The sequence below is a fragment of the Colias croceus genome, chromosome 14 (assembly GCF_905220415.1).
Source record: "Colias croceus chromosome 14, ilColCroc2.1".
NCBI lineage: Eukaryota > Metazoa > Arthropoda > Insecta > Lepidoptera > Pieridae > Colias > Colias croceus.
The window spans coordinates 5579579-5607319 of NC_059550.1; the positions used below are offsets into that span (position 1 = coordinate 5579579).

The 27741-nt window shown below is 31.6% G+C and overlaps 1 protein-coding gene across 3 annotated transcripts in view; it reads left to right on the top strand.

Annotated features, from left to right (window-relative positions):
• The first annotated feature begins 3614 nt into the window (after positions 1-3614).
• LOC123697363 overlaps positions 3615-27741 on the top strand; it is a 168198-nt gene continuing 144071 nt past the window's right edge. For 2 of the 3 annotated variants that reach the window (XM_045643854.1, XM_045643856.1), the window contains exon 1: positions 3615-3971. The gene's annotated coding sequence lies outside the window, so the exon portion shown is untranslated. Of the gene's footprint in view, positions 3972-4913; positions 5057-27741 lie in introns of those variants that run through there. The other variant, XM_045643855.1, reaches the window with a different exon arrangement.

The following is a 27741-nucleotide window of genomic DNA, read 5'->3' on the forward strand; positions in this document are numbered from 1 at the left end:
GTACAGGAAACCTTTCTTGCTGGACGAGAAGTATTTATATATAAGAATTCCTGTTTTATTTAGTACAAGCACATATCCGCGGGTTTGCACGCATCGATTTTGTTTTTTCAAGTGGTTGGTCACTATATTTATTCGTAATAATTATTTGTATATTGAATATTAGATTACGACAAACAAATACTTTATAATTATTGAGAAAATAATTTGGGTCATTAAATAACAAATCGTAAAGAATCAATGCCATTTTATACGCTTAAAGCTCATTTTGGAAAATTATTTAAAACTTAATCTAGGAGTAAAACCGTGTAGTTAAGTACCCGAAAATACCTGAAATGAAAATAATAATCACGTTTTTCTATATACATTTTCTAACAGATAATCTTCCTGGTGTGAACATGGCCCATTTCGTGGCTATCCTTAAGTGGACCCAACTATTATGGCCTTATACCAATAGATGCTTTAACTTTGCAGTACATTGACCTTTTTGAGTTTTGCCGAAGGTAATTTTCACAACTAATATTTTAAGAAATATCCTTGTTTTTTAGGTTTATCACAGATAATATAATATATCTACGTTGTACAAAGAAACTTGTATATAACATAGAAGTTCACTTATCAATACTTAAAGCTCAAAGTTTTTTTAAGTTAGTTTTTTATTATTATAATCTATTACAAGAGTGGAACTATTACACAATATTTATACACAACTACATCGTAACTGTTATTAAAGGTTGTTGTATCAAGGTAGTTAAATTTCAATTTATTTCCTTTTATGATACTTACTTTATATTATTTGATTACTTCCTTGAGGAAATTATAAAAACATGAACATTATATTATATGTTTTGAGGTTTAAAATATTTATTCGTTAGAAATATGAACTTAAACATATTTTAATTTATGATCTTGACAAAGTAAATTTATGGCATACTAGATTTCCGCCCGCGGCTTCGCCCGCGTTTGCAAAGGAAAACCCGCATAATTCCTGTTCCCGTGGGATTTCCGTGATAAAAACTATCCTATGTGTTAATTCAAGTTTCCCTCTATATGTGTGCTAAATTTCATTGTAATCGGTTCAGTAGTTTTTACGTGAAAGAGTAACAAACATCCATACATCCATACAAACTTTCGCATTTATAATATTAGTAGGATGGATATACCTACTTCCAATAAGTTTTTCATAATCACTTTGTAATCATTTTAGAAGGAGTTTGTTATCATGGTATATCTACGTGCGTAATACCTTTAGATATTGTGATTTTAAATACATACAGATAATGTAAATAAGAGAAGAATAACATCATAGAAAATCTATATAAAGCTGAAGAGTTTTTTTGTTTGAACGCGCTAATCTCGGGAACTACTGATTTCAGTGTTAGATAGCCCATTCATTGAGGAAGGCTATAGGCTATATATTAACATCTCGAACCAACAGGAGCGGAGCACTGTGGGTAAAACCGCGGCGCACAGCTAGTATACAATATAGTATATAGACTTATACAAACCTGTATAGTGTATAGCTTCATGTAGGTATTTTTTATAAGTTGTGGATAATTTAGAAGTAAAATGTATAACGACATTGAACTACATTGGGTTCAAAATTAATAACATGTAAGCACGCTAAGGCTTGAGAGGTTTGAATATTTTTTACACATATAATTAACTTCGGTTTGAGGTCATATCATTAGAAAGGAATGCTGGTATATTATTGGCTATGTACATTTTTATATACAGGTGTCAAGATTGTTTTAATTCTTTTTATAGAACAAAAACTGTAAATGAAAATATTAGAGCTAGAGGTAGATAGAGCAAGACCATTCTTACATGATCTTTTAGTGTAAACGAAAGCTATTGCAACGAATCTTATCGACTACGCCTGTTTACACAAGAATTTGACATATATTGGGGTTAGAATGAGCATTCGCTCGTTTGATCTAAATGTACCGTTCGACAAAAAAAGATATTTTTTTTATAACACGCGAAATATGAAGAGTAAATAAATAAAAATTAAAAGCTTTTTGCTAATAATAACAAATTATATTAATTCCGAAACACATCACATTTAGAAAGGAAAACTTACGGAAGTTTTTGTGTTGAAATTTTCTAAAAGTTTCTTGACGCTATTTTTCTCTCTTACTTCTCCGAGTTATCTTGGCTTAAAACCTTCAAAACGGCAATAAAAAAGATAACTGCTAACCAACGCTGAGAAAACTTCAGGGCTTCTTAAAACTATGTTTTATAAAGAAAGTTCTCCGAGATTATAATATCTAAAAGCTTATTCTAAATAACATCTCTATAAAACAGAACACGAGAACTACTTATTTTGTAAATTGGTTTCTTCAAATGCAAGAGAACACACTAAGTAATTAAAAATAAACAATAATTTAGATGTCTTTACTGGGGAATAAAATACCTAGGTTACTTTGTCCCGATAAAATGGTAAAAAAATGAAACATTTTCTTGGTTTTACAAACATCGATATGTATTATAAATTTATAAATAGTTGTACAAGCCAATGATGCATGTTATAAGGTTGTTGCATGAAAATTATCGAAAAGATTTAGTTGAAGTGTTGTATGGATATAGATTATGTCTAAATGTTAACTACAAAGTATTTAATTTAGTAAAAGAAAATCAGGCTATATTATAATTTTATTCAAGTACAGTCGTTTTGATCTACCTTTTAGCTAATATATAATAATAATAGTTACCTATATCCACTACATAATATATTAACTATGCTAATATGATAATGATAATATAAAAAAAAATTGTTACAAAGGCGCATCGAAAGCTCGATTTCCTTAAAGCTTTTACTAATATTTGTATTTTAATTTATTTTCTTCAATAAAGCTATTGTTATGCTACAAAATAATGGGAAATTTTAAGCTTAAAAGTAACATATTATTTTATACATAAGAGTGTAATGAATTGAGATTTTTTCACAGAATTAATGAAACGAAATTAATTGACGTAACAGGTCTGCATTCATGAAAATAAACATTACAATGGCATGTTTACATTACAAATAAACTATCAAAATTAAGCTGATTTTATGTTAGTTTTTGCGTTTTTCAAATAAAGCTCAAAAAAATATTGTACATACCGATATTGCTTATAAAACTTTATTCGAACTCTACATTATATGGTATGCGCTACAAGTGCACATAAATATTAAGATTAAAATATATAAGGTATATTACAAACGGAAAATTACGATAAGTATTTATGAAAAGCTTTTTTCGGTGTTTCGATAAAGAATTATTCAAAATTGAAAAGTTTTTATACATTTATCTCTATACTAGACTAGCGCTCTCTATCGGAAACATGCGGAATTACCTGGTGATGCAGTTTACATGAAACTCTACATAGAAATAAGAGTTCTCAAAACTGAATAAAATTTTGCTATTTAAACTTTACTGTTTATGTTAGGAGATCAATACTGATTAATAATATTTTTTTTGTAAGTTTGCTCTTGTTATTTGAGTTATATACGTGTCAAAACATTTAACCTCAAAGTTGAACCGCGCGGTTGTTCCGCCGTTCGCCGCTAGATGCGCCACTGTGCGGTCTCTAAGTAACATTCAATATGGCGCCGCCATTCGCCTCTGGAACAGGGCGGGGAGCACAGTCGCCGAATCGACACTATAACATCTACGCGTATTTTTATCGAAACGCTCGTCTTCGTGACTCGGACGCGAGTGTTGTTGCGAAATTATTGTGTGTTTCTGTGTTATCGTGTGCTGTTTGTGTTATAATATGTGCGTAATAGTGATTTAGTGGTGAATAACGCAAGACTTTAGGGTAACAATGTCTAGCAGTTGACATGTTTATCTGTGTCGTGTGTGAAGATTTTCCCTTCGCGTGAGGAGGTGCGGTGCGCTAGTGTGCGCCTGGCCGCCGCGTGTGCGTGTCGCGACCGTCCGCGAGGATCCAATGATGGATTGCATTGCATTTCCATGGACGTATAGGTAACATCTTAATTCGTAATGCAAACTAGTTGCCTGTAATAAATGAACAAAAGGAACGCACAAAACTCGTTTCGTGCATGCTTCTTTTAAGTTTTCAATCTCTTTTAGGACGAGGCATATGTAACTATGAGATATAACCTTGAAGACAATTAGAACATAATGATTAGTTGCAGTCTGTGAAGCTTTTAGTATTCAAAATCTCATTTTAATACACGAGTCATGAAATTAGAGACCTCGAGACTGCCCCGATATTACGAAACGTTTTCCTCGACTCTTTTATGTTTATTGTAATATAAATATTTTCAATAACAAAGACTTCTGTAATACACGAAGAGTCAATATAATCAAAATATTGCATAGAATGTTTCTCAATTAGAATGAGAACGTAACGTGACTTCTTATAAGACTTTCTAATTAACAATGTAGAGTCATGTAGAGTCATAATAGCAAGCCGTGTGCCAAAACATAATCGCATAGAGCTTTTGAATCGAAAACGATATAGTGGCACACAGAATGGCTTGTAAAATTGAATCTTAATTTATTATGTTCATGCAGAGTCGCGCCAGAATATGGTTCCCCTCGCTCTGTTCACTGCCTCTGGTTATCAGCTTACAAAATGACTGAGTCTATCCCGTTCTGGCGGGCATTTAATCGCTATATATCCGTCCTCTTTTGACGCATATTGCGCGTTTTTCTTCTTTTGCCGCGTCATATGCCAGTGTTAAAACCACAAGCATAGTCTAAGTGTTCGGAAAGTATGCTTAAGGTAGTTTTATGGGATTGTTGGGGTCCGAGGGCATAGCGCGAGAATTTGACCTCAATTGATTGAAATTTCTTTGTTTAAAGGGTCGGTAGGTAGTATTAATAGGAGGGTAATATTAAGGGCATCTGCGCATCCGAGCCGCGCAGTTACACTGTTGGTGCCCGCCCGAGTCGCACGTGGGGTGTCTCGTGGGCGATGCTACGCCGACACCTCATTGTGTTTACGAGTGCTTCGGATAAATTAGATCTAAAACTGCATCACGATTCAGGAATATTAGTTCCTCAGTCACGGTGTTCCACAACCTTCTTTGTAAATAAATAGAGTGAGTACAGCCGGAGATAAATCTTATTATTGTTTAAAGTAGATCATGGCCATTTCTATCTATTCGATCTCAGTTAATGTGGATAATAATGTAAACATGTTCTATCATGTTAGTTCATTTTTATGTACGAGACAAAATGATGACAAACAAAGGGTCTGTAACATTTGTAGCTAAATATTGTTACGAAATCCAATAAATACTCTGTTTAAACCAAGAACGCTTGGTTTCAAAGGATTTAATTGGAAAGAAGTTCAGTCAAGCTTGACCCGAAAAACAATCAAGAACCTCCCTTCTATAAATTATTCACACGTTTATGGGCTTTGTTTTGTTATCAAGCTGTGTTCCTACATCTAATAGGTAATAGAAAGTAAAACCACAGCGCCATATATTATATTCAGCGAAAGTACATTACGTATATAAATTTTCCAAAAAATCTTTAACAATATTTACAAATTTGAAGATCCCGCATAATAACTAAGTACACATATTAACGACGTAAAGTAATTATGCAAAGAAGAACATTAATACTTCTTAATTAAGAACAAGAAAGCTTGAGTTAAAAGACCCTGTCAAGCTAAATACAACGATTATGATAAAGCAAGATGTTTTGGAAACAAACACACGCAAAGAAGTAACCAATATTATTATTTCACTAACAATCAACCAAGCTCTATAATTAAAGCACACATAAGACCTCTGTTTGCCGTTCGATACAGGCTTTATCAAACAATGTAGTCAATTGTTTGAGTAAGTGATCCCAATAGTCTATCTCTATTAAAGATCCTCACAGAATACAATCTATTTGACATTAAACTTCCTCAAACAATGGAAAATCGATCGCAAAAACCTTGCATTTTATCATTAAAATACACTTTAAACTTCTCACGATATTAAAATCTTCGAAAGCTAAACCACAATACGACTTCGCAAAAACGTACTTCCGCGATAGAGATCTGTCTTAATTGAAATTAAATAAAAGGTTTCGCAGTAATCAGCTTCAATGAAGATTTTGAGACTTGTTGAAGCGGTTTACAAATAAATAATTATTCTGTTAGAGGATAAAGCTCCGAAGTTATCAGGGTGTTTTGTCGGAGCTTACGCTTAACGTTGGCAATATATTTTCATGCTTTTTGTGTTTACCATAAATAATGCAATGTGATTACGCGTTTATGGAATCTGTATGAATGGAGATGGAATCCCTTCCGTACATCACTTTACATATTTAGAGGCTTTCATTTATTCGCTTAGTTTATCGCCTTACTGAGTAAATACATTTATTTTCTTTATTGTTGAAGGTAGATAAATCCTGCAGGCTGCGTGCTTAAATAATAATGTGTACATGTTTATTACAACGTTAAGTTTATTTTCCTTTCTTGTCTAAGGAAATCCTTTATGTCTATTTGTCAATCAATTTGAAAAATTACCCCAGCATACGATAATTGTAATAATTATATTTCACTTTCGTTTTAAAATAAATTAGGAAGCTAATATTTATATATAAAACTAGCGGTCCACCCCGGCTTCGCCCATGGTACATATTTACGTTTTCTCTACATAAGAACCATCCTCGTACTTCAAGGAATATAATAAGAAAAAAATTATCGAAATCGGTTCAGCCGTTCACAAGTGATGCCGTGACAACGCGAAACGGGTGTCATTTTTAATATATATAGATTCCCATATTGGTTAGTATCTATAGTTACCTAAACTGTATTATTTTTTGTGATATCAGGGAATAAGCTCTCAGTTTACGCTATTTTTAACGTGCCTGCTACGTTTCTCCGAAGTATATAATTTGCAACTCTTGGAAACCTTTATGCTTCCATCAAACCTGTAGAAGGAACATTATTATAGAAAATTCATAAAATTACCGAGAATATTTTGCAATAAAAGGTCACTTCTTTTTTTATTCCCATTTTCCATCATACTATTAATTTTAATATTTATGTGCTTTCAAAAACATAAAGTACATATAAATAAGTATTTCTTCGAATTCAATAATAACTATCACTTTAACTACAACTTACAAAAGCTTTGATATATATCTAACTATTGTCAGCATCTTAATGTTTGTTTCCAAATCCTCTTTCTCAATATTCAATTACTAGTACATTTTCGTAAAAAAACTTAAGCCTGTACATTCCGCGGCTTCAGCTGAACGCGTATGAAATTATCATTTAGCTTTCACCTGTCATAAAATATCAATAAAAAATAAACGGAGAGCGTTCATCAAGCAATTTCGAAAAGCGAAATCTGACGCCACAAAATCATTTATAATTATCTCGCACGATGTAGGCACATTATTTTAATAGTTATTGCGTGAATTTTTATTTCATATGAAAAGCTCAAGCATCGCTCAAACAACGTCTCTATTGTACTAAAATCGAACCGTAGCGTTGTGCAACGGGTCAACTGTTTTTCTCTTATTTTGTTCTACTAGATGATTTTGCTTCGTTAAACGTATGACATTTTAGCATTATATTTTGTACTGAAAATTTTGAACCTATAAACTTTGTGAAGGGTCATTATGCTGTTGATGAAACTGCCTAAAACACTCAATAAAACATTTACAAACAACGCGTATTTACAATCACGTTTTAAACTATTTTCGCTTTCATCGTATGTTTCTATTGTTTCTATGAAACTTTGTTGCGCTTCAGGCTCTCGGAATTGAATAAAAATGATATTTGAAATAGCTTTATCAATGCTTTATCGTGGAAAATATGTTAATTTTATTTCATATACGGCTGTAAATGCGGTTCCAAGAACGATGTAATATAATATTGAGTGTATAGTTTCACAATTAATTAACCTTACATAAAACATAGGTATTTGTTGCTTTTTTCCATTAATGTAATATCCATTGATATCGATTATTATTTATTATGTCTATCAACCTAATTGAGTAGAGCTACGTAACCACTAACCACTACAACCCACAAATACTATCGAGCGTTTCATGCATCTTTTAATCTTAAATCTATCCATACATCTGCTATTTAATTCAACAATCAACATATTAAACTAATTACTATATTAAAATGCCATTCATATAATCAATTAAGTAGTTATTAGCATGTACAAACGGGTGGAAACTGATAAAGGTAAATGAGATCGTTCGGCGATAGCTTTAAATGTCTGTTATCAGATTAAACAACAATTAATTATTAACGCTTCCATTTGTCGTCAGTCCGCAATTAGAGATTAGGGTCCTGGAGAATCTGATATGAATTTATAGCAGTATTACAGAGGATGGAGAGATGATAAATAATAAATTGACGTATTCTGGCCTGAGTTGATGTGGCTCGTGTCAAATTGATCTGTTGTTGGTTTGGCTTGTGTGCGTACCTACTGACTTTCGTGTGTATGTGTGCTTTATTTGTGATACTTTATTATATTCTATATGCGTATAGGGAACCAGGATTTTTTATTGATTTGATTTTAATGTTTATTATTTTTATTTGTAGGCCTTAGTGGCTGTGCCGCGTAAAAATATATAAAAGTTTTTCAACTGTGCTTGTGTGTGGAATTCAAATACACATTTACTGGTTATAAATAAGATGTATATTATAGTAAATTATCTAATTAAATGTTCGCAATAGATAAGCTTTGATTATTTTAACTATCAATTTCTAATTACACAGACGGTGTTAACTGAAGTATTTATATACTTAATTAATATTAATTTAATTTGTATCGAACTAACAGCTTATACTCATACGATAATTTATGTTACGTTTTATAAACTATTATTTTATTTCTTCTAACTTTGCAATGCATAAATTTTAGATTGTGGCTTAAGATTTTTATCTGAATACCTATTTATTCCAATAAAAAGGTATTTAAACCGAATCCAAGGTAAGCCTGGAAAAATATTAAAATTCTATCTTCCTTTTAGCAAATAAATTTATTTTCGTTTGTGTAATAAGCGTTTTATGAACAATGTTTTCCCGCGTATTAATCGTAAAATCGGTTTATGAATTGAAAATAGGCGCCTTATTTTTAATTTCATTAATTACAATAATGAATCCGCGGCTGAAAATTGAGGATTATATTTGAGATTTAATATAATTATTGTATGTAAGTAGTTATTTGAATTAAAGCATGCTTGCTGCAGCAGTTGCAGTGTTTTTTACGTTTATTATCATCGATCTCGAAATTAATGTTCTGTTCTTCACTTGAAATGATAGTAAGAATCCGTTTTTAATATACCTACATACCTATATTTATAAAGTACAATGTATGTAGGTACATGGAATCTTCATAAATTATACCTACTGTAGGTAGGTATAATTTAGTACAAGACAAAGAAACGACAACTCATAAGGTAAATCCATAGGTAGGTATGTGTAATATGTATGTATAACGCTTTAGAGGTCTGCATCATCCCCTAAACAAATCAACCAGCCCATTACAGCTACAAATCTGTATTTACTCTTGAAAATCAGAAAGGCTTTGCGGCTATCCAGATAAGAGTTATCTAGTCTCCTAAAACAATTGTGGCAATCAAACATCGGATAGGGCCGGCACTTGATGTCCAAACAAACTCGACCCTTGTGAACCCGTGTTGGGAGTTGGGACGATTACTGTCATGCACACGGTTGTACGATTCAAATGTATTTCTGCATTTTATGTACAAGATGTACTATTTAATGAGTATAGAGGTCGTAAATTCGTTTTATATACATTTACAACATATTACCTATATCTTTGTTAAAATCCGACCCTTACATTTATCAGTATTATAAGTGTTAGCATTGGAAAAGTACAAGTTTAGGAAACTCAAGAGAGAACATAGCGATAAAAACTCAAATAAGAAATTCAATATAAACATGAACTCAGGCACTCATAGTGTAATGCCTTCTCGCCTTAGTAGCTTTTAATACAGCTAAAGCCCGATAATAAGATCGGTATTTCTTACCGTAAATCTGTAACGTTTTTAACACACGGTAACGTTTGACGCTAAGAATTTTTCCATTATAAATCATGAAGGCCGTTTATTTTTAATCTATCTAAAGGGCAATAACCCATGTCTCGTAAGGTAAACAATACACACCCCTCATAAGGACGAGTAATTTGGAAGCAACATTTCGAATAGGTGGTTGAGTTAAAAAATAGTTTTAACACTGGTTCGTAATTAACAAATTGAGGATCAAAAAATAAATAATAATTAATATATGTAGGTACCTAAATCTACGCTATTACAAGGTCTAGTTCCACCCCACTGCGAGCGTGACCTAATTTCCAAACACCCACACAGATCTAAACTGTAACCATTATATTAAGTCATTTGTATTGTTAACAAATCGATCGCTCTCAACAGATTACCAGGACCATTTGAAGATATTTATCTAAACGTTAAGTTGGAGCTACCTGGCCTCTAATACGGTTAGTTGAACGTTTTATCCGATATCGGTAACGGACATTCGTTTTAGCAAACAAGATTCTGATCTTGGAGCGATTGTCAATTTTTATACTTCATCAAATAAATTGGAAGAATGGTTTATGCTGGCCATACACCATACTTTCTATCGTCCAATCGGCATGACGCTGCAGCTTGATCCAATCTGCAGTTAGTCCATAGAGACCACACACACAACGTTTGAATTGTCCAATCGGCAGCAACGTTCAGTTGAAGCCATGGCGTCACCGGTGACAGACGACGATGTTTTAGCCGTTTTGGGCGTTTTATTCGTAAAAATGAAACAAAAAAAGGATTATAAGCCGGGAAGATTGTTGTTATAAATATATATACACCTATTTAATGAGAAGTACCTAATGTGTTAAGTAATCTGGTACATACTTCATCTATCTCCCAAACAAATCATATCCAAATCCGTAACCGCGTTGACTTTCATATTTATCGACCAAGCAAGCGAAGAACCTATGCTTCAGCTTAGACGAAAAATCTTGACCAGACTGAAGTGAAGATCGCATACCGCCACACACGGTCCAATCGACATGATCCAATCGCCATGATCAAGCCAAAAGAATCGAAATTCGATTGTTCCGTCAAGTATAACAGCTATCATGCCAAATAATGCCAATCCACTCCCACACATGGTCAGTTCTAACTGATCCAATCGGTAGCGTCATGCTGAATGGACGATAGGAAGTATGGTGTATGGCCACCATTACAGTTTGATTGGGTTTGAAATTGTTTATGTTCATGAAATATCATAACGTTTTGGAATAAGCCATTATTATCAGGGTATTTTGGGTTGCTAGTATATCTTAGGTTCATATTTTTAGATACAAAGAATTTTATTTATTTTTTGAATTATCTTTAAATTTATTATCTATATATTCGTATTCACGGTAAAATTACAGTTTAAAGCCTGAGTATGAATAAGAAGACATTGGTCTTATCTAATGTATCGTAAGAAGAGAATTATCAAAAACTGTGGAAAATTGTATAAATAAATATGAAAAGCTTCTGGTGTTGCAGTCACAAACTTTAGGTCCTGACAACTACAGCTAAAAAACAACCTCTACACTAACAAAATAGTTTAAAAACGACACTTAAATATAGTGTGCATGCTAACCATATTATGATAATTTAACATAACCGCCGAGTAGTTAATTAATATAGAAGTTAGAAAGTTTTGTTACTTGGCTGAATGCCTGAGGAGTTCACTGTGGGAGCGTACTTGTGGTGGCTGGTGTACACACTTTGTATGTAAAGTTGTCACAATCATATCTCGTTACGTATACAACATTACGCTAAGTTTTGTTTAGTTTGGTCTTCGGTAAACAAGTTTGAGTTGATCGTTTATTTTCAATCACTTAACTTATAGACTATGTAATGTGTACAGTAATTTACAGACAATATAAAACATAATGAATTAATTAATGCTTTATTGTGCATATATACTTAATAATTAATTTCAACAATAACAATTTATTTTTTACCATAAGGTTACACTATATATAATATGTAAGCAAATGTAGGTGCTCTGTATTATTCGTGTAGGTATTAGCGATTTATTTCAAACAAAGCCAGGTTAGATAATACGTATATAAATTTTATAAAAAAAATATACGGCTTCAAAACATTGGACACGACGGAACGAAGTCGTCTCGTCAAGTAGTTCCTAAATTAAAAGTAAAATAAAAGTCTTTACTTTAAAGTAACAATTATTTTTCAAGCGTCTGGTTCGCGAAACACAGCGCAAAGAATATAATATAATTTTATATGCATGTAAGTGAACAACTAAATTGTAAAAGACGTAGATTTAGTAGATGTATACGTTCAAGGTGTTGCGTTCATTTAATTCAACCATTAAGAACAACATGTTACAAGATACTAGAAGCTTCATTGCCTTGAAAACAATATTGCTAACGATTATTATACCGGCTCTTAGCATAGACGGCAAACACGGGGTGTAAACACACACGGCCCACCTATATAGGTAGGTATATAGCCTCATTAAATTCAGTAATTGTGAACAAAAAGCGAACAATTAAATTGTATTTAAGTTGGCAGAAACGCCGTATATCAACGTCTTATTTGTCGCGCACAGACACAAACTGAGCATTCTATTTCGCGGCTAACTTGTTGATGCTTTGTTGTAAACTTTAATGCCTTTTCCCCACCGTTGCCCTTAAAATAAATCCGAAGAGTTAAAACTCTCGGCGCTAAAAGACAAGAGTTCCGATCGCGATTTACGCGTTTTATTTTCATACTCGTTTGTACGACAATCGAGTTCGGTGTAGCTATTCCCTTTTATAACTATTTACCTTTGCGTTATAGCTTGCGTTTTTATTGTTTTACTTTTATATTTGCGGTTTTATTAACGTTGACACTGTGAAAAAATTGTTTGAGCAAATAATAATATATTGGTATCCTATTACCTTCTTTAACTTACTAATTTACTCATTCGAGTCCGTAAATACTTTAAATAATTAATCTTTGTTCAGGATTCACTTTGAATAAAACATTTTATGTGTACCTGCAATTACATGAACAAACAACATTTTTTTTTTGTATCTACTTAACATTTTCGCGTCAATTACATTAATTAAACTTTTAAATAAGTAACTACTTATAAAAGGATAAAAATTTTATTACAAAAATTAACACGAATTAATTAATTTAAACATTTCAAAACTCCAAGTATATTTATTTTAAAGTTATTAACAGCATAAAGCAAATTCGTTACTAACTTCTATACAAACTTTTAGGAATGTGGTCCAAACATTGAGTCTGTAAATAGTTTTTGGTACAAGCTTTTAGCAAATTCCGCCAAAACTATAATTCAGCTTATGAAGTTGGCTTTATTCAATCTAGCTATTTATACAGTGATTAACTAATAAGGAAGAGTGAAGCGCTGACTTCCTCATAGGTTTATTTTAGATCTCACGATATATTTCGAATTTAAACAAAATGTAATTTATTTTCATGCCATATCGTATTATGAACGTATTATTATAGACTTCATAAATATGCAAACTATAGTCCTATTGTAATTCTTATGATGACTTTCAATTATTGTCACATTATATGCATAGTCGCAGTTTGAACCGCATTCCGCAAAGCCAGCCGCTGCCAAGTGTATTATAAAATTCAGACCGGCCTCGGGCAATTAATGAAAAGTTAACAAGAAAACTTCATACACTCCCGACACATTTTATTCATCGTTATAAAGCTTTAAGTTTAAAATTTGCGGGCTCTTTGGAAATTTATGAGGTATCATTGAGAAAGTTTACGTCGTTGATCAAACGGTGGCCTGACGGCTTTTAGATTATCTTCCGATATTAATCTGCTGCATAAGTTTGTAATTGTTTAATACTCCTCAACGTCTTTAGTCTTCCGGTTTCAGATTTAGGCACATTTTCATCGAGGGGAGATACGATGCATCACTTTTTCTGTAGAATTGTCTTTATGTTATAACCAGATTTAGAATTTGAAATTAATTCATATTGGATGTTTAAAATGTATAATCTAACAATTAAAAACATGTGGAATAATTTAAGATTAGAGAGAAAATCGTAAATATTATTGCCATTTAGTCACAAGTACCTACCTATCTAAGGAAAAATTAAACATTCAACTGATAAATATGCTTTATTAGAAATTGTGTAGATATTATGTATTTTTCCTTATTTTTTATTTTTTTTATTTACATACGTGTATACATATCTACATATATTTTACTGACGGATGACTATCGTATCACTACATTAAATTAAATCTGGTCGTTACTAGCGAATCAAGATACATATTTAGAAACGAAAAGAAAATAAAGAATTAAAATTAGAAACGGAAGCGAAAAGGGAAATAGTGAAAGCATTGAAAATTGTATGAGGTTGTAAAGAATACTATCTTTGCTAGAGCAGAAAGCTTAGAATAGATAGCAATAAATGCTTATATAGTATTTATAAATAGAAAAATAGCTAAATCAATGTGTTTCGAGAACTACCTACAAGAAATAATAAGCTTTTGTAGAGAAAAATATTTATATCAAGACTTCCTTATCATAAGGAAGTGTTCTCAGAACCCTTAAATTTTAAAATAACAAGAGAATAAAAAAATAAAACAACCGTGAAGTGGAATTTGATCCCAAATCTTGATAAAAGGCGATCGATTCTGTCTGCATCGTCGAATATTGATTTAAAATCTAGTTCAAACTGGTATTTACGTATTATTTTTTAAAACAAGTATTTTTTAATCTTATCATCATAAGAATTAATCAATTATACTAATAACTTATTTTAATTCAGTGGCATATTTAACAAATGACGTAAAATGCACTAGTGTTGATTTACTCATTACTGGCACGAAAGCATCGCTATTTAAAAGAAAGTCGATAGCAAAGTTTGAATGAACTAACACGTTTGGAGCGAATTGGCTTTAAGTTTCAGTTATTCGAAACCGCCGGGCAAATCTCTCTACCTCGTTTGTCACTTCGAAACTGTTTGCCGGACTCCAACTCAAACATTAACTGTATTTTATCGACGCTTTATTTGCTGACTCACTGCGATTCGATATTGACTATCTATGTTTTATTGTCGGGCAAACGTTTGACAATACTGACCAGTAATATCAATCGTCGGGCGCATTCATACTTCTTCAACTCCGAAACGATGTACCTAATTATGGCGGTAACTTGATTATGTTATGATTGCCCGTTTTCGTTTTGAGGAATTTAATTAATTCTCTACAATCCTAAAAAACTCAAAAGAAATAATTGTGAATACAAATTTTTGTCTCAATGTCAGTATCAAACTACGTTTCATTAGTCGGGTACGTAAATAGGTACCTATAATGTAGGTACGTACGTAATTATTTCGAAACAATTTATTGTTAAATAAACTAAAGGTGGAAACTATAATTATGGGATATATAAATGTCATAAGTAAATAGGAATGTCGTGTTCATACAATTAAGTTTTTAACTTTTTCGGGGAATCACAAGCTATAAGTAATAATTACCTAGAACGTAACTGCTGTAGCGTGCTTAAGTAATTGTAAATGTATTTTAACAACTTCATGATATATTGTTCACTTTGGACAATATTAAAACAGGTTGTTTGCTGAATAAAAAGCAAATTGCTTTATTAATTTCCCCGCACCGTATAGAGAAAAGAGTAACTTAATAAAACTTCGCAACTGCCCGTTTTATTTTCACCGTAAATTGTGTGCTTTTGAAAGCCAAAAATCATGTAGGTTTATTTTTTACTATTAATATTACTTTATTACATGCTTGTTATTGTTAAGAAGAGTAATTTTTCTTTCAAAGTAAAAAATTAAACTTTACGTAGTAGGTAAAACAAACAACTTTGTAACATGGCCATTAAAAATAGTGGTGGAAACAATAAAACGCGATATTTATCACGGAAAATCAAACTGAAGTGCGAAAATCAATGTTGGCGTGAGTTCGATTCCTAATTCCTGCTCTAGACAAAAATAGATTCATCGTTCTCCGTGTCTTACAGTAGAATGCAGAAAAGTCCTGAAAGAGGAACCATTTTCCGTTTCTTTATTACATTGTGAGACTCTGAAGATCCCCAGCGTCCCAATCAAAAGTTATCAACTGCACTTAGAGACTTAACAAGAACGAAGATCGCAAACCAAGATTTCTTGGAAAAGAATTCAAAATTAATTAACTGTTCATAGCTAAAGAGAAATCGTTGTGGGAAAATCGGCAGATGATCAAAGCGATGTTTATACTTTGTACGGTTTCGAGATACGATAGCATTTAAGCGGAAATTACATAAACAAGCTTAGGATGGGTTTCAATTGGCCTGTAATACTCTGTGATTGTGTAATTATATAAATCACTTGATCATTGGCTTCATTCACAATATTTACTCGAATGAATTAATTTAAACATCATTCATTCACATGGATTGAAATTGATTTATTTTGCCATTTTACACCTCATAAAATGACAAACATTTAGAAATTTTATACATTTACATAATTTTTATCAATACAGCTAAAATATAGAAAGACCGGACAAATCATCAGGTTTAAAAATAGTCATAAAATAATATCAACTGATAATTGAAACAGATATAGAAAATAACGTTATCCTCTATAAATTGTTCCTTAAAAACAGAATACCAAGAAATCAATTACTTAAAGATAATTGAACAAGCAAACAAGATTAAGGGCAAAAATATTCATCGATAATATCTCTAAAGCGACGTCAATTTGCCCGGTTATTTATAACATAATAAGAATTTATTTATAGTCCCGTGCAAGACTGAACGTTGATTGCTTAATTATACAGACGTTGAAGCGTCTTCATTAAACTATAAACGAAATAGATATCGGCTTTTGAATATCCGCAAGAATAATTGACTCATATGGTAAACGTACTTCTTGTTTATTTTATGGCTCCTATCGCTTTTAATGTGAAAATTCCATGCATCAGCATTTATGAGTTACGTTTGAGCGAAGTTGTAAATGCCTTTGTTTGTTTTCTTAAAGATAAGCTCATATAGTTTGATCTTCTTCTCTTCGTTTTCAAGTACTCACTAATTCCATACTAAGTTTTGACACTTACTGAATAATATTTGCTTTACTTCACAAAAATGGATAAGTTCATGTACTCTTTAGAAAAGTTAAAAAAGTCTATAGAAAATAACACTTTATTCAAAAATATTCACATTATCTTGAGTATGAGTGTAAATTCAATATCCAGGTTGCAGGTATAAATTTTCCGGAGCAAAATTTATCTTATACTGAAAATATGTAGAAAATTGTTCGCTATCGAGAAAATCCTGAGCAACATAACAATAAAATTCTGACAAAACCGAGCAGTCCTTTCGCATTTCATAATATTTCGCGATAAATCACTATAGTTTCTTACTCTTGCCTACCAAATTGAAAATAAATAATTCAATATTCATACAAAATACAAATAGGTTAGTCATATAAATATGTTTTCAATTATTACATCTTACGTGGGAGAGTTCAAATATCTGAATACGCTATATATATGTATTCCTTATTCATTATAATAATTTGTCCGTACTTGACTCCAAACGTCGGCACAGTATAATTAGTAGGTATATTTATAGATCGCTTTGAATCTAATCTCTTTTACTCCAGACACGTGTAGAATACTCACAATTAACCTTTATCAAAACTCGAAATAACACTAATTATCACCACACCGCATTTTAATATACAATTATATTATTTGTACTTAACTAGCTTTGCTCCGCGGTTTCACCCGCGTGGCTCCATTCATGTTGGCCTTAGCGTAATGATATGTAGCCTATATAGTTTAAAGCCGTCCTCGATAAATGGTATATCTAACATTGAAATAATTTTTCAAATCGGACCAGTAGTTCCTGAGATTAGCGCGTTCAAACAAACTTTTCAGCTTTATATTATGAAGTTTAAATATTATTTGTACAATAATTAACTGCTGTATTGAGTTTAGTGTCGATTAAGTATTGTTTATGGGTTCGACAATCAATGAATGATGTTAGGGCTTGTACCAGATCGAATAGATTGCCTTTAGCAAAGTGAAGATTTATTACTATTGCCAGTATCTTATACATAATAGATATTACGATATTATCTTCGACCGTATTACATCTAGTTTTAGCGGGCTTGCGTTGATCTATGTCTTATTGTATAGACTTTGTTTTATTTATTAGCTGGTAAATAAACTTCCATGATTTATTTAGACATAATATTGTTTTTTTCGTTTTTATAGGTGGCTTTTTATAGGTAAGAATAAAGCGAATAAACATTAGAGACAAATAAAAATAAGCAATATGTAACACACCTACTTACTTTTACATAATGATATACCTTCGAAAACAATATTCATAAAATAATTATATAATATTCTCCACTCTGCAACCTGAGTAGTTCCTACGTCCAATTTTTACTTGTGATTTGTTATCTTTTTTATTTTACATCTTTCAACAAAAAAGTACAAATACTGCAACCTATTCCAATAAATATTGTATACATACTAAACATGCAATTCAATAAAAGCGTAATTGCTGTAAACATTTTGATTTATCGACAAAATATGCTATTACCAACCGCTGAAAGTGGGTATTAAAATTAAAAAAGGAACATATTAAAATAATGCAATACAAATATAGGCGACGTGTTTAAAAGCAATTATGCACGAGTATTAATAACATTTTATGGACTAAATTAACTTAAGTGAGCGTGATGTGGTTTTCATTATAAGGGTTAATTTCATGTTAAGAGGCATAACTTATATATTAAGTGTATGTTTGCACACTCGCTATCTGCGGCCTTAATTGGATTACTGACTCAAATTGTCACTTGAAAACCAACGGGTATTTAAATTACGTGTGAAGTACAAGGAATAAATAATGAATAGAAATGGTATTTTATAGCACTTAAGGACTACCCACTACAACGTATCATACTATGACCGTAATAGGAACGTGTCAGGATCGGAAAGCAATACGATTTGCTCTACCTGCTAGAGCGAGTTTAATAAAACTAATAAAATAGCTAAAAATAATATTAATATTCAACGTAAGTTCTATAATAACAAAATGTATTAATAAAAGTATATTTTATATAGGTAATATTTGCATAACTAAAAGTTATAGGCTATTTATGTCATCGAAAGGCAAACATCATGTCACTTATACACTTTATTACCTCACCGAAACATGTATTTAAATTTCTTACCAATTTGTTTTATTTTTCTGATATTTCAAGTTGTATCTGAACCACAAAATTGACACATTAAAGTTCTACTACCAGATTATGTTATTATTTCGTGTAAAACACGTGTATTGAAATAATTAATTTTGTACTGATTTAAGTAAAATATTGTTTATCTTTTTAATTTACATATGTTTAACTTGACGTAGGCATATCTTATAAGTCATCATGTCGTCGTCACACGCCTGATTTACGAACCAAGTTACGAACTTACGAGTTGTAATTTCGGAGCGTTCTTTATGCCATCATTATAAACTGATATTTAAATTGCTATCAAATATCCATTTCTAAAAAAATATTTTATATTTTATTTCTTCAGTCAGTGTGGATAACCAAAGAAAGATAATAATTGGGTATTGTACGTTATTTATGAAAAATGTACCTGAATTGTAATCACATAGAGATAAGCACTATCAAAATTATCTCGTCTGTCCAAAACAGGATTCATTAGTTAAAAATACACATCACGATCACGTCTAATTTTAAAGCATCATTTTTATTTTCAGCTGTATGTTTAATTAAACAAGAATATAAATGAAAAATATTAGTTGTAGGTACGATAAATTTCTCCCTCTACTTGCTTGTCCAAAAAAACTGCACGGTTTTTATGGATGTGTCTCGAACATTAAGTAATCAATACGGAAGGTTAAAATGATAGTCAATTAGAGTTTTTGCAAATTAACTGAAACAAAAAAGGTAATTTACAAGCTAACGGAAAATCAAACCTTCTGAAAGTTTTTTTTCGTGACACCCGCATAAATTTTCAAATTTATTCTTTATAAGAAGATCTACTTAGAATAAAGGATATGGAATAAATCTGTGGCAACGCCATACATCGTCAAAATGTTCATCATGTAATATTTATCGGATTTCAATTTAATTACCGATCAAATGTTGTATTCAGATCTCCATAAAGTACCTATTTGAAAGGTCACAATAATGAAATAATACTTAAAGAACATCATGATTACGAAATAGCTTTCATTTTCCAAGCATTTATATTTTATAGATCTGTGAAGAATTAGATAGTCGGTAAAACAAGTTGGTAATGAAATAAAACGGCATTGGTTGCGAGACAATCGGCCTCCAGATTATAATGGTTTGTTGAACAAGGCCGTGACGTCAGTTGCCTACATTAGCTTACGTCATCTTAAAAGTTGTCATAAGTATATTGACATTACCAAAGTTTTTGAGGCGACTCCGTAGCGATGTGCGTGCGTATTTCGTGTTGGCGGACTTATTAATGATGTGATATTAAATGTTTTAAATTTTAATATTTTTGATGTTATTAACAGATTTTTATAATCATCAGTAAATATTTTTTATTGTGGTCTGGTGACCACAATAAAGAAAACAGTTAGTCCTAGCTAATTTAAAAATGATAATACATAGTTGTAACGTAATTTATACCCAATTCTTGTTAATTTTCCCATTAGTAACTCATATTAGGAAATCCTATTTATAACCTATATTTTGTAAGTTTGTTATTTTACCTAATAGGAAAACACAAGAGATTCCCTATGTTATTATACTAGTGCGATAATTTGTCCAGTAAATTATTATTAAACAAACATTCAGCAACAACAAGTCTGACTTGTTATTTATTCGTAGACTACCAAGCTTTAATTATTTACCATTAACCACTCCTAATTCATACTAATTACTCAAAAGGTTAAGAGTCAATAACAGGAATACAAATTGTTCACGTTTCGCTAAGTACATACATAATTTAAACTTTTATTTCACAAGTCGGAACGCACTTTAGAAAGGCAATTTATGACTGGCTTGTTGGGTCATCGATAAACTTATCGCTAAGTTTGTTCGGAAACAAGTTAAGTTTGATAGTGTTCAGGATTACAAAGTACCACGATGTTTCGTATCTAAACTTGTGCATAGTTGCTAACAAGATTTTGCGATTAAATAAAAGATGCGTTGCGGAAATAAAACCTTTCGTGTTGTGAATTGATTGTTGTTTGCGTTGTAATTCAATGTGTATGTATATTAAATGCGTATGTAGACAATATATTAGTTGACCGTCAAATAAATATTTTATGGACAAAGGATATAATATGAATGATCCATTTGATTCTCTTATACTCTGAGGAGAGTATATATTTTCGCGTCTAACATGAACTACTGGTAAATGGTAATCATTGAATTTTGATTCATTCTTATATACCTACCTATTTTTCAAGAACATGCGACGAAAGTTTGTATTGTAAGTTGTAACGCGACAAAAACTTAATTTTTTTTATAAATAATTTACACTAGCAACACAGACTACTATATATAATAAAAATTTGCCAACCAAAAAAAAAGTCGGGACAACGATTTCAGCTACAAAAAAAAAGAGAAACTCCTACATCAATATTATAGCGTAGTCTAGAGTCTAAGTTCGTGTTTGTATTAAATGTAGTTAGAGCAATATTGTAGTGTGGGTCGTCCGGCAATTAACTCTATAACGGTGGCCGCCAGCCACGAGAATAAGCCGGCCAATTTGCGGTGGTAAGCACTACATCGGCTACAAACCGTTCAATGTCAGTGGCAAATAAAAATTTACGTGCTTTTAACTGTAACAGGGTTAACACGGATGACTCAATTGGTGGCAGCTGAAAAAAAAATTGAATTGCATTTTAAATTTGGAATCCGTTTGAATTGTTCTGTTTTTTTTGTGGAATGAATCTTTAAGAGTGTATGTAAATTGCGCCGAAAACTCTTCCAGCTTTAATAAAAGTAGAAAAAATAATCGCGCATATCATGAAGAACACAAGAATTGTTTAAATCAACTGAGTAATAGTCGAGATATCATATTATAGTAGGAACGTGCATACATATTATTAAAAAAAAAAAATACTTTTAATGTGAGAGTGGATAAAAATAAACTCCACGATAATGGTGAGTTATTTATAAAAAACAATAAAATACATATCGAGAGCTTTAGTAATAATTTTTCCAAAGAAAAATTACGAGCCAAGCAGTTCAATTAGATCATATTTCAAACTGCTGAGCGAAAGCTTTAAAACGCTACAACCTTTATAGGGCATAATTCTTACTTACTTATACATATTTAATTTTTGTAAGCATAACGATTAACCTTACCATATATGTACTTACATAGACAAATAAAGCTGTACATATAACATATAGTACATAAAGTAAATTACACAGTGATATCGCGTTTCGAACAATACTTCAGGGTCCCATAGAACGAACCCTTCGTTTCGTATCCCACAACTATATCCAAGTCCCCAAACCCTAATCCCATTAGAGGTCAAGAGTATAGTTATGGTATAGTTCAACTAAATATTGTAGATTGTTAAGGTGACTTCAAACGCTTGTCAATGATTGAGTGACCGTGTTTGATGTCGCCGTTTTGGAACCTTACACAACTTCAACATTCCGTAAGTGCCAACTGAATCGGTTAACGGTTTCCTAAGCTACGCCCTCAGATTTTGGTTAACAGTCTCTCTTCAGTTAAATTTTTATTCGGTTGTTACAGCCTGTGTTTCAGTCTTTCATAAAAATTTAAGATTAGTTATGAGTATTTTTTGTGACAATTATCAGATCGATAAAGCGAGTGGGACAACCTCACACATTACCGTTGAATGCAGTCTGGTGATCGATCTTAGTCGAACTCTTTTGTCCAGCAATGAACATCCAAAAGCTTAATGAACGATTTTGTCTTACGAAATCCGCCAATATAACCTAAAAGTGATGATTACGTACCGCCAGATTATAAAAAAAAATGGTGTTAAAGCATAAATTGATTTCAATATCATAACAGTTAACACGTTTGCCTCTGTAAGGAAAAAATCTCGCTAATTAAACTGTGCCAACAACGAAACAGTAATGCAATTAGCATAAAGATGTCTCTCCCTGATACACAATTACGCTCGAACGAATTCTCAAATGAATTTTTAAAGTAAACAAATGAGATCGCGTTAATGGCAGCTTGAGCACATAATAATTAAATGGGTTTGCAGAAACTTTGTCTTATATTGTTTGTATTTATTACACAATTATAATGATGAGTTGAAATTGTATCGTGTAATAATATCTACCAATGCTTTATATATAGACAACAAAAACATACTTGGCCTATCTATTATTTAATATTTAATGAGGTATACATAAGGATGAGCTATCGACGCGGATGAGTAAAAATATTGATCGCATTTTTATCTTCATATAAGCTGTAAAAGAAGCGGCTTATTTTAAAATTTATCGGCTAAACATAAACTGCTAAATGGTTGGCAAACATACGTACTCGCTCACTGCACATCAACATAAAAACCAGGTATTTTCCCAGCTAGTTATCACATTTCAATTTATCCGCAAACCAGTTTTTGATATTCGCTCCCCGCAACGTTTCTTTCGAATAAAAAATCTCAAATCGCATTACAGACGTAAATAAAGCGAGCGTGTCACTTAATTTTACTTCCCGCCACAATTTCTATTGTATATTGTCTTGAGTCGTAAAAATATATTATTGCTCGTTTTCCGCAGTTACAACAAATGTGTACGTTTTCCGGGACCTGTGTTCTTTGTTTAGGTATTATATTATATCGTTTGGCGCGGTTTGGCTCTAGCGGGAATAAGTTACAGAATATTTTGTAGTCAATGGAATAGCATTGTGGTTAGGTATGCACTTGTATGGCTTACGTGATCGATATCAGGTTTTGTTAAGCGTCTTATGTTTTATGGTTTTCTGTTTTATGGTATATTGTTACTATGCTGTAGTAAAATTATTGTTTTATTTGATATGTGGGATATAAGAATTGATCATAAAAATACATACATAAACATTTGTTTATAATAATTATTATATTAAACTGTAATTTTTAAATTAAAATTCGAATGTAAGCATATAGGTAGATAACATAGCATCAGTAACTATAAATACCTACCGTTAATTCAATACCTTTTATTCAATTTACGTTGAACCATCACAGTTGAACAATATTGAAAACTAAACAAAACGTTGGAAACTCTTAGTTATTGAAGCCGAAGGCCACGTACTTTGTTTCCGTAACTTCGACAATCTTGCGAAACGGATCATGCTCCTTCTTTACACTGGCTACGAATCGACGTTTAGGATTCACTAAATGTTACATTGCTTCTTGTACAAGGGGATCGTGACGCAGGCGCTCTATCGTGCGAATATATCACGCGATGTATTTGGTTGTTCGACTTGAACATTTCAATTCGCTTGTCTGTTAGATTTAGCTGAAAACTTTGAGGGATGAAGGGGTCGGGTAACAATGTGATAGATAAAGTTTGACGACGTAAAATGTGGCATATCTTATTATCTTTTGAAAGTACTGCTTTGCCTCTTTGATGTTTTGACAAGAGCACTTTGTTCGGGTGGGATATTGAAAATGTCTCCTAATGAATTCCATCAGTCTTTTGTTTTGTGTGAGTAAGAGCAATGTACATTTAAATTGGATCTATTTATAAGGTGCTTTGTTCTGTTATTTTGTAATTAAATCGTGAAATCATATGCGTATTGAGAAATATTTGATTTAATTGTTTTTTATATATTCTTTTTCGGAATAGTTGAGAGCTTATTCTAAAAAATAAATTGAATAAATTCTTAAGCATTTCTGTGCATTCTACATAATATATGCAGGTGATTAAATAAAGCGCAAATATTCCTTAGTCATGTCGAAAGTTGAATTAACTTTAAAGCTCTCTATTGAACGTGACGTGAGCATAATCCCGTTTCTAATCCCAGTTCACGAAGTTCATATGAAAATTTATCGCGGTTTCTAGTGAAAAATGGGAGCTTTACTGGTTCGTTTTAAAATTAAATTATTAGTAAGCACGGTTCGGATTACCATTAGATACTTTGAACATTAGCATGGGAATCATCCCTTTGCAATTGATCTAATGATTCTGATTGTGACTGATATTGCTTGCTATCAAGAATGTCATTCATAGTAAGGTCTTCTTTGAAAAATACAATTAATAACGACTTGGTCGTAACTAATACTAGTATCAATTGAAATCAACATTTAATAAGACGTTCGTCAATAAGTATTTTAAAAGATAACTCTACATAGGTATTAAAAATGTAATGTTTTCTTTTATCGTGAAGTACATATTTTTGTTCAATATGTTTAGGATTTTTAATATTTAATATTAGTGTTTGTGCCATTCATATTATTTATGTTGCTCCTTTGTTTGTGCATTGATTAAAAAATAACAACAACTGTTAAGAAAAAATGATCGGATTCTGTTTCCATTGTTTGAAATTTCACCCATTTAAATTGTAGTTACTAAAACTACAGAGTTTCATAACACATTTTAATAAATTCAACTAAAACAACATCGAAGAACCGTTTATTTTAGTTCTGTTCTCAATACTGCCATGTATTCGTATACATTTTTCATTCCGTACCATTTTAGTTTATTTCAATCTGAACAGTTGACTATTCCCTAGAAATATAGCGGGTTTATGAAGAGGAAATTGTCAATCGTCGGTTGAAAGTGCTTCACATATTCTAAAACACGAAAAGAGGATTTATTTTTAGAACTTATCTATTTGGAATCGTTCATTTATGAACATATTTGAGCAAGTCGTTACGAATCGTCGTTCAAATAATACGTTCATATTTATGTGGGTTTCATATTTCTATTGTATACTAGCTGTTGCCCGCGACTTCGTCCGCGATTAGGTCGTTTTTCGTCATTCGTTGTTTAAAAAAAATACGTGACACTTTATTTTAAAATTTTCTTAATTATTGTCTCTTATAAAATTTAACTACATTAAAATTGAACACTCTGATAAGAAAATCTTAAAATCTGAAGAAAACATGAATGTGGTTTAAATTCTACATTACTTAGTATCAAATAATAATCTAAATTAAATGTAGATTAACAGTTTGAGCACACCATTATAGAATATGTACCTAAGTATTAAATTACGTTAGTTTACATACCTAGTAACTTTACTAAAAACACGATGACTATCTTTCGCGCTCGATACCACAAACTAAGCATGTTTGTGGTACGTGGCCCGCGTCACTTGACCCCCATCTGGATCCATGATGATGATTCCATCCTGAAGATGATTCTGAAGATGATTCTGAAGATGATTCAGAAGATGATTCTGAAGATGATCCAGGATGATTCCATCCTGAAGATGATTTCTTTTGCCTGGAAGAAATCACCGTCGCCTAACAAATATAATGTGTTTTCTTATAAAACCGTTACATAATTTATTTTATCTACTTAAATAATGAAAATGATATATTTATAAAATATAAAACATATTATTTAAAATGATTAAAAATAAATAAATGAAGCAACTACGATTCAAAGAAAACATCTTTTTCAGTGTGAAAATGCTCTAAGCAATCCTGGATGATGAACTGTATATCATGTACCTACTCTGATCCCAGTACGGTCGGTACGTCGATAGCCATAACGATAAATATTATAATCAGATAACCGCAAAGTCAAAATAAAAACATTACTTGTAAAGTTGTGAGTGCAAAATTTACGTTTCATTTGGCAATAACATTTTTTTCGGTACTAAAACGTAGTAGTTTGATATGTGGTTGGCTGCCCCTCCTCTCCTTCCTGAAAAATATCCTCCAAAATTTCCCGAGATACTTCCAATGATTGAACCATTGGACGTTGGACATTAACTTCAGTCAAAAATTGACGAAGCGGATGATTACTAATTTCCACTTAATCCTCGCTGCTACTGTCTTTATCATCAAATCATCAATTTTCAAGTGGTGTAGTAAAAATATCAGCAGAAATCGTCTTCCAAAGGCGATATAATTTTATTAGCATTGAATAAAAAATCAAAAGTTAACTGTAAATCTATAAAAAAAGCTACTTACAAATAAAATTTTATCAAAAACTTCTGTTCCCAATGCACCTCAAAATAATAAAAGAATCATTCATTTCATTTCATTTCAATAAATACCTGTAAGTAACAACTTACCTTTTGTGGGAACGCATGATGGTGAAAATTCACAAAACACGAAGATTGCATTTGATATTTTTGGTTTTATGGCATTCAATTGCTTTATAAATATCACTACATAGTATAAAAAAAGTCGCTTTCTGTGTCCCTATGTCCCTTTATATGCTTAAATCTTTAAAACTTCGCAACAGATTTTGATGCGGTTTTTTTAATAGATAGACTGATTCAAGAGGAAGGTTATAGTACATAATTTATTAGGTTTTAGACAAAGCGGACGAAGCCGCGGGCGGTATAAGCTAGTAAATTTATAAAACACGAAGATTTTAAAAATTGTAACTAATGAACACAACAATATATTATTATACTCTTTGGAACACAATCATTAGATTAACTGTAGATAATGGTGTCTATTTTTACTTAAAATAATAAACATCTAAGTAGGTACCCTCACTTTAAAAAAAATGTAGTTTATTATTTACACGAAATATATCTTATAGGGAACGGAAGATATGGGTTAAAGAGTTAAATAAATAAATAACATAATTATATTTAAATTATTAATTTT